General features: G+C 43.1%; 1 protein-coding gene across 1 annotated transcript in view; it reads left to right on the forward strand.

Moving 5' to 3' along the window:
- The first annotated feature begins 1,148 nt into the window (after positions 1-1,148).
- Positions 1,149-8,440, forward strand: part of LOC145399651 (kelch-like ECH-associated protein 1B) — a 42,690-nt gene continuing 35,398 nt past the window's right edge. The window contains exon 1 of the mRNA XM_080272193.1: positions 1,149-1,179. The gene's annotated coding sequence lies outside the window, so the exon portion shown is untranslated. The remainder of the gene's footprint in view (positions 1,180-8,440) is intronic.

Consider the following 8,440-nt stretch of genomic DNA (forward strand, 5'->3'; position numbering starts at 1 on the left):
ATTACTCTCTCTCTCTCTCTCTCTCTCTCTTCATGCTGGTAAAAATAGCTAAAGTAGTTTCATAATATACTGCAACGAAGAAGAAGAAAGAAGGAAAACAACAACAGCAGCAACAAGAGGAATAATTATGATAATAATAATAATAATAATAATAATAATAATAATAATGATAATAATAATAATAGTTTCAGACGTAAGAGAACAATACCTCTATCAATCCAGTTTCTTGTGTAAATGTCAGTGAGAGAGAGAGAGAGAAAGAGAGAGAGATTTCGTGTGTGTGTGTGTGTGTGTGTGTGTGTGTGTGTGTGTGTGTGTGTGTACGCATTAAGGTAGCCACAGAATTACCAACGCTGTGTCATGTTTTCCTACTGTTACCCTCTCTCTCTCTCTCTCATCCTTTTCTTCTCTCCTCTTCTCTTTTCTTATCTTCCTTCGATATCCTCCTCTCTCTCTCCCTCCTCACTTACTTCTCTATCCTCTCCTCCTGAGTCATCCCTCTCTCCTCTCTTCTTCCTTCTCTTTCCTCTCCTCTTCTCTCTTTCTTCTTTCTCCTCCCTCTCGTCTTCTCTCCCTTCTTCCCTTTTCTTGTATGTTCCTTGATCTCTGTTTCATTTTCCTCCTCTTTCCTCCTTTCTCCTCTTTTCCTGTTACCAATCTCGTCTTCTCTCCCCTCCTCCTCTCTTCCTTGTTCCTACTCCTCTATCTCTCTCACCTCCCTCGCTCTGTGTCTCTATCTATCTAACTTTATCGCTCCTGAAAGCACAATCAGCTGGGAAGTTTGGGCGCGAGCAGCTGACAACAGGGAGCTCAGTGTGGCTTTGGTCGTGGTGGAGGGAAGGTGTGTTGCTCTCAGCCTCCCAGTTTCATCCTTGGCGCATTTCACAGACCCTCGCACACTTAACCAATTCGCATCTGACGTTTGTAGTTATAAGAGCTCCTGTACAACGATGGAAAAAGTTAAATATACACTTGTTTGAACGGTGAAAAGGAAAAATAATTAGCGTTTCACTGGGGTCCGAAACTGGAACAAGTGAAGTTAGAATTGCAAAACTACGCTTATGAATCTATGGAAAGACTACAGCCGAAGACGACGACGTGGCAAGCGCTTGATGACGTAGTTGTGTTTACGTCATCACTGGGGCCGGTGACGTCACGGCTCAGGTGAGGACAGGACAGGTGGGTGCTGATATGGGTGTGTTAACTTATACGCCTAATCTGAGTGTTTTAATTACGTGTTTTATGTGTAGTTTAATTATTTTTTATTACCGTGTAGATGTTATTAGTCGTAATTATTGTCGCTATACTGTATATCTTTTCATCTGTCACTGAATATTACCGTAGTCTTAAATACTAACATTATAATTATATTTATCTCCATATAATTATTAGCTACAGAAGACAATTATTATGATTATTACTGTCTAATGGGCTTGGGAAAAAGGTCAGGATGATGGTGATCCTTCTTTGTCTACCTCACACACACACACACACACACACACACACACAGGATAACTTTTAGCACGCACACATACACACAGGATAACTTTTAGCACACACACACACACACACACACACACACACACACACACACACACACACACACACACACACACACACACACACACACACACACACACACACACACACACACACACACACACACACACACACACACACACACACACACACACACACACACCACCAAAACTTTCAACAATCACTACAACCTCTACTGTAACAAGATTTTCAAAATTCTTCACAAGACTTCATTCACCTTAAGAAAGATCAATTAAAATGTAAGGGTTTGACGCCATCTTTAATAAATCTATCAGAGGAATGATTTTTTAAGGATAAGGGGGCATCTCTAAAGGCGGCGCGGTCCGTATGTCTCTCCCTAATGATTTTCGAACACAGGGCTTCTCTTCCTCTTCTTTTGTGAGGCTGATGATAAAAGGAGGAGAGGAATGAGGGATTCTGTATACACTCCGAAAATGACAACAGCAACAATAATAATATTAATAACAACAACAAGAACATGAGGGGCACTCAGTGGAGCGCATCTCTCCGACAAGTGCAACGTAATTTCCAGACCATTCTTCATAATGAGTTAGGTTTTCTCATCACTGATTAGGGTTTCACAAAAAGTGTTTTCCGGATCCAGAATATGTGATACGATTCAGATCGGTGCCAAAAGTTAATCGATTGTTCCCTGGGATGTGGGGTATCTACCCACCAAATTTGGTCCAAATCTCTCTTTTAGTTTTCGAGTAACCCTGCTAAGAGACAAATAAACTACCAAACAAACAGGGGTGAAAGCATATTCTCCTTGTCGGTGAGAATAACAGTCTCCCCAGGGCTTGCTTAAGCAAAATTCTGGATTGCACGTAGCTCAGGGAAAGGATTACATGATGACGTCAGAGGCTCCATGACGCAGGACACTCTTGCGATACCGGTAGTTCTCCTGCTTGTGTGTGTGTGTGTGTGTGTGTGTGTGTGTGTGTGTGTGTGTGTGTGTGTGTGTGTGTGTGTTTATAGATCCTGCCTAACCCCTTTCAATACTCTTTTCACTTTAACTTGGCCTAAAATTGCCTTCTCTCACTAACCCATTTTTATATTCCATTGACTTTAACTTGGCCTAAAATTGACATCTCTCCGTCTTGAATTGCTGAGCTGTAGTAATATATTAATACAAGAATACAATGCTAGTCACGAATAAGTGCTATGGAAAGGATGTAGAGCCGTAGTACCGTCCATTTTTGCTACTGAGCTACATGAAAGAAGCCGCAAAAGGACGAAAATCCATGCCAATTGGAGGTGAAAGGAGTATATGCATTGTTTGTTTATCAGAGTGAGTAATGCGGGTGAGGATGATGGCTGGAGGGGGAGAGGGGAAGGAAGGGGTGGGGAAGAGGGAAGAAGGAGGGAAAAGAAGAAGGAGGTGGAGAGGGAGGAAGGGGAAAAGGAAAGGAAAATGGAAATGGGGAGGGGGAGATGGAGAAGAGGAGGGGTGAGGGATAGGTGGAAAAAGAGGGGAAGGGAGGAAGGAGAAATGAAGGAAGAGGGATGAGAGGGGAGTGAAGGAGCTTCGGGGGAAGGAGTGGGGGGGGGAGGAAGAGATGGAGAGGGAAAGAGGAGGGGGGCTTTGGAAGGGAGGAGGCGAAAATGGAAGAGAGAGATAGGGCGAAAGGGAGGGAAGGGAGGGTGAGAGAAGAGGAGAGGAAAAGAAAGGTAAATCAAAGTGTCTTAATTTTCCTTGTTAGTTGTATCGTCATTCTATCTCTCACACACACACACACACACACACACACACACACACACACACACACACACACACACACACACGCACAAACTGCACATGTGATACACACACACACACACACACACACACACACACACACACACACACTGCACACGTGATACACACACACACACACACACACACACACACACACACACACACACACACACACACACACACACACACACACACACACACACTGTACACGTGACACATCATGACAGGACAACTTCCATGCGCATGACGTGACCCTTAACCCTTTACCGCACAGTGACGTGGAAAATTCTCTCTCTCTCTCTCTCTCTCTCTCTCTCTCTCTCTCTCTCTCTCTCTCTCTCTCTCACCCCGTCCTTTTTTGGGAGGTCGGAGATGATGATGATGATGATGATGATGATTATGATCCTTTTATTTATTTATTTTTTTACATGTCGATAGGAGTTATCTGATAGTGTTTCCTGTTTTTTTTTTATTATTATCGCCAGCGTGGAGAGAAGGTGATATTTTGGTCGTGTGTGTGTGTGTGTGTGTGTGTGTGTGTGTGTGTGTGTGTGTGTGTTTTCCGCTGTGCACACTTCTTCGCTTCACTCCCCCCTGTTGGCATAACACGCTAAACACTTCACCCACTTCCTTCCCCCGTGAAACTATACTCCTTCTCCACTGACTTGGCCTAAAATTGCCATCTCTCCATCCTGAATTCTTTCTAACAATTGACTAAAGCTAGAATATGATGCTAGTCACGAAGAAGTGCTGTAGAAAGGATGTAAAGCCGGAGTATTGCCACTTTCTGCCACTGGGCCACAAGAAATAAGCTGCAAAAGGGCGAAAATCTGGGTCAAGTTAAGGTGAAATTAATATGACTACTTACTCTTCTATTCATACTTATTTTGCAGCCTCTCAACCATTCACTCTTCTCTTCACACTTATTCACACACACACACACACACACACACACACACACACACACACACACACACACACACACACACACACATTTCTCACCTAAAAACAAATGTGTCATGTTCTCGTCGGATAAGGAAGCTCCCTAACACCTCTTCCTTGGCTATTTATTTTTGGATACGACTGGTTAATATCCTTTTGGACGTTATTAATGCAGAGTATGGTGATATTATATTATAAGGATTTATATAACACAGAACAGGAAGTAAGGTATAAGAAACAAAATAAATCGCTTAGGAAATGGTGTCAGGAGGCTTGTGTTAATACGGTGAGTCATAGGAGCCAGTTAGTAAGTACCTAACCTTTGTCTCTATCATTTACATATTTACTTAAGACAGTCCTTCATTTACACTGAAGACGCTCTATTATTTACATTTTTTCTTAACAGGATAATATGGCGCATTTTCTCGTGTGTCACCCAGCCGCCGCCATTACATCACCCCACCCTCTTGTATCTCACCGAAATGATAACCCTACTATCACTCCCTATCGCGTCTTGTACAGGCACGAACAGTCTAGAGGGGAGAGCGATAGATTAAATTTACCCCTATCCCATGCTAGAGAAGTATGAGAAGTCTTACCTTTATCTCACTCAAATGATAACCCCATTATTAATCCCTATCACGTATTCTACAGCCACGGACAGTCTTAAAGGGAGAGTGATAGGATGAAATTACCCCTATCCAATGCTGGAGAAGAACGAGAGAACAGGAGTCAGTATCTCTTACATCACCGCCACAGTCATTCACCTATCAGTCTCTATCTCATCTTCTACAGCCACGGACAGTCTAAGAGGGAGAGTGATAGGCTGAATTTACCGCTATCCCATTCTGGAGAGGTACGAGTGGCGAAGGGGTGTACAGTGTATCTCTTATCACAACGCCACGATCATTCCCCGTCAGTCGTTATCATGTCTGACTACTGTAGATTCTCGGTAAGAGGGTGACAGGTAAATCTGACTCTTTCTCGTGAACCGGGATGGGTAAGGAAAGGTACTAACTAAGGCCCTAACATCTTTTCCCAGGCGATTTATTTGGCTGATTACACCTTACTGTCCTATTCTGTGTTAAATAAATCCTCTCAATATCGCCACACTCTACTGTACATAAACAAACATATAAAAGGAAAACCAGCCAAATCCAAAAATAAATCGCTAAGGAAAAGGTGTTAGGCAGCCTTCATACCCGACGAGATAGGGGGCCGAAGCCTCCTTGACCTGTATTCTCGTCGGGCAAGGAAGCTCCCTAGCACCTCTTCCTTAGCGATTTATTTTTCGATACGGCAGGATAATATCATTTTGTACATTATTTATGAAGAGTATGAAGATGTATGAAGGACTTGTATTACGCAGAATAGGACAGTAGGGTGCAACAGGCAAAATAAATCGCTTGGGAAAAGGTGCTCGGAAGCTTCCTTAACCAACGAGAATACGTGCCCTAAGCCCAGTGAGTTATGGTGGGTGGCGTCGAAGAGGAAATGGTTTGCTTCACGTGGGCGGGAAACGTTTGCTAACACACTATCACTTTATACTGTAGTCATTTCTTCTATCTATCTATCTATCTATTGCCAGGCGCCTTAATCCCGTAAGAAGTGGCCACAAACAAATCGTCTCCATGCCGCCCTCTCCCCTGTCATTACGCTGCCCTTCCCACAGCTCACACACCCTTCTCTCATGTACAGTACCTCTTCATTCCATCCCTCCATCTCATCCTTGGTCTCCCCCTCCCCCCTCCCCCACCTCCACCTCACTCATATACACCCTCCTCGTTAGTCTCTCACTCTCCATCCTCTCCACATGGCCAAACCACTTTATTGTATTTCTCCTAATGCTTTCTATCAATCCACATCCACACCACAACACTCCTTCACTTCCTCATTTGTCAGTCTGTCTCTTCACGTACCTTCCTCTTGTGTAATATAACTGATTCATTGCCACGCCTTTATAAACTGCAGTATTAGCATGATATCTGAAACCTTTATCATTTTTATCTATGGTTTCAAATGATATGGTGGATATTTTCGTCCTATTGCAGCGTATTTCCCGTACCAAGGGGTCAGAAAGGACAATTTTTTTTGTTTTTTACAATAACAGAAAAGATGAAAGAAAAAACAAAAGAATAAGAAAAATAATCCATACACTACTACGGTTCTTCATCCTTTCCATACCACTTCTTCGTGATTAGCAGCATATTACAGTGTTAATCTATCGTTAACTCAGCGTTCAAATGGAGAGAAGGCATTTTTACGCCTAGTTAAAGAGAACAAGGTAAAGATTAGATAATGTTCTTACTAAGCTTTCCTGGTAGAGTATCAATAATGACACTCTTTCCTGTTCTCTCATTATGTTCTTACGATGACCAGAACTGAACAATGAATTCTAAATGCGGTCTAACGAAGGAACTGGAAAACTTGGAACTGTTATATTTTTTTTCTCCTTCACTGGGACCTGATTTCTGTTCTTCTGCGGCTTATTTCATGCAGTTCATTGGTGGATGAAGACAGTGCTAAGGCTCTTCATCCCTATATCCTACCCATAGCACTTCTTCGTGACTCGCACCATATTCTAATGTTAATCTAGTGTTTCAGCTCAGCATTCAAGATACAGATGACAATTTTAGGCCAAGTTAAACACAGCGTAGTTATGTTGATGTGAGAGACTGCAATTTTAGGTCGTTAAAATATGAAAAGTAATGTGCAAGTTATAAGCTGCACAGGTGGGGATAAAAAAAAATATCTTAAAAAACATCTTAAGATCAAGGGAAAATATGACTACGACCTTTGATTCAGTTTTAACTCATTCAGTCCGATGGCGTGTCGGTATTTCCCAGTTTATCACTACTATTTCCACATAGTTTCACTCAGCCAAGGAGAAACGTTTGGGACTGTACCCTCCATTAACTCCTATGGCTTTTAAATGTGGCGCTGAAAGGGAGGGGAGCAGCTGCGAAGCCCACCCGGGACCTAAACCTCCCCATTTTTCCCGTGCACCTCACCTCGCCATGGAAAGGACCCTGATCTGACCCTGGTGAGGCGCTGCATAATGTATTACTGTACCGTATATGTAGGACGGCCCCGCAGAACCAGTTGTTTACCTGTGGTCGACGGGTCTGCTTGGCCACACAGATCGAGGTAACCAACAAATATATTAAAGGTTCTTCCTAAACTGAATAAAATCGTAAAGTGGCAGCAAGGAACACATGGAGAAAAAAAAAATGTGGTTAGTGTGACGCGGTTAACATGTTCTGTTCCCCTGGCCTTCAGCAGCACCAACACGCAGGAACGTTTGGTGTGTGCTGTGCCCTGGACAGTGAAGGACAACAGTTTGGCGACTATTCTACTGCCTCTACTTACACTACGTCTACTTCTACTGCGTCTACTGCTACTGTGGCTACTTCCGCTGCGTCAACATCCACTGCGTCTACTTCCACTGCTTCTACTTCACACTTATGGCATGTCCGTCACTTTCCTCCCTGACACATCACATCAAATACAATCATCTATGACCAGAGAAACATACCCTCTCTCTCTCTCTCTCTCTCTCTCTCTCTCTCTCTCTCACTTAGCCAGCAGAGGGAAGTGACACGTAGAAGAGGTGAATTATCAAGCGAACTTTTGTCTTCGTCGTTGGATTCCTAACACGCTGACGTCACGCTGTACTTGCATGCTTTACCGCAATGACTATTCTTTTACTGGTGGTGGTGGTGGTGGTGGTGGTGGTGATGATGATGATGATGATGATGATGATGATGATGATGATGATGATGATGATGATGATACCTTAAGATACTTGGCTATATGAAACACGAGATTTAGTTGCTGCCACGCCTCACATAGTCTTGACAGATACAGATAGATAGATATACAGGTAGACAGACAGACAGATAGAAATAGACTGGTAGACTAATAGATTCCCAAACAAACAGTTACAGACTGACAGATAAACATAGACAGGGAGGTAGGCAGACAGAGGGATAGAGAAATACACAGATGGACAGACACACAGAGAAACAGATAGACAGACAGATAGATAGACAGACAGATAGATAAACAGACAGGGAGACAGAAACTCCTTTACCCCCTGAAGCTAGTGTGTTGTGCCACGTAATCTCACATAATGCTGACTCGAACCTTCTTCTGGTATTCAATGCTGCCAGAATCGATGAAGAAAGTGTTGGATTCCCC

Source organism: Coenobita brevimanus, chromosome 50 (genome assembly GCF_032717465.1).
Source record: "Coenobita brevimanus isolate Jiangsu-jjx chromosome 50, ASM3271746v2, whole genome shotgun sequence".
Taxonomy (NCBI): Eukaryota; Metazoa; Arthropoda; class Malacostraca; order Decapoda; family Coenobitidae; genus Coenobita; species Coenobita brevimanus.